The sequence below is a fragment of the Argiope bruennichi genome, chromosome 2 (assembly GCF_947563725.1).
Source record: "Argiope bruennichi chromosome 2, qqArgBrue1.1, whole genome shotgun sequence".
Classification (NCBI taxonomy): domain Eukaryota; kingdom Metazoa; phylum Arthropoda; class Arachnida; order Araneae; family Araneidae; genus Argiope; species Argiope bruennichi.
The window spans coordinates 146,356,911-146,357,817 of record NC_079152.1 but is presented as its reverse complement, the minus strand read 5'-3'; positions in this window follow the sequence as shown (position 1 = coordinate 146,357,817).

Genomic DNA, 907 nt, shown 5'->3' with positions numbered 1-907 from the left:
ATATAATGCTTTTGTGTTCCTAAGATTGAAGTGAAATTTTATAATAAGCAAGGGCAGTATCTGTATCCAAAAGAATTGAAAACTATTGCACAGTGTTCCATTCAAATCATAATATTTTAAACAACACATAATCATACATACATATTATATATATATACACATACATATATACATGCATATATATATACATATATATATATATACATGCATACATATATATATACATGCATACATATATATATATATATATACACACATACATACATGTATATACACACATACATATATATACACACATACATACATATATATACATGCATACATACATATATACACATGAATACATATATATACATACATATATATATACATGCATATATATACATTCTTGATTTATATATCCAGAAGTCATATAGAGCTGAGGACAAGCATTTGTTATGAAGTGTGGAGGCCAGTATCTGTACACATTTTGTAAGTGTTTACCATAAAACAGAAGTGCACGTTATCTAACCACAGTTTAAGTATTTATACAAAAGAATCATTCCTGAAAATATTCCTAGATCATTTTTCATGTAAATAAGGATTGTATTTTATAAATTAAAAAATACATATAAGGAGAAAGAATTTAACGTATAGTATCATGATGATATTAATGCATTGAACTAAAATTAAGAAATTTGGTATGCTGATATAAGAAAGTTTGCCAATATATATTTCAAACATAAGTTTCATTTGTAAATCATAAATTTCAGTGCAAAAAGAATGATTATTTGGATATTACTTACGATTGAAGTTGTATACTCAGAACAGATAATACTTGCATATAGTACTAATAAATACAGTTTTTTATACTTTTATTTGAGGAATGCATTCTATTGCTTGGCCTATTTGAATTATACATTGTTTC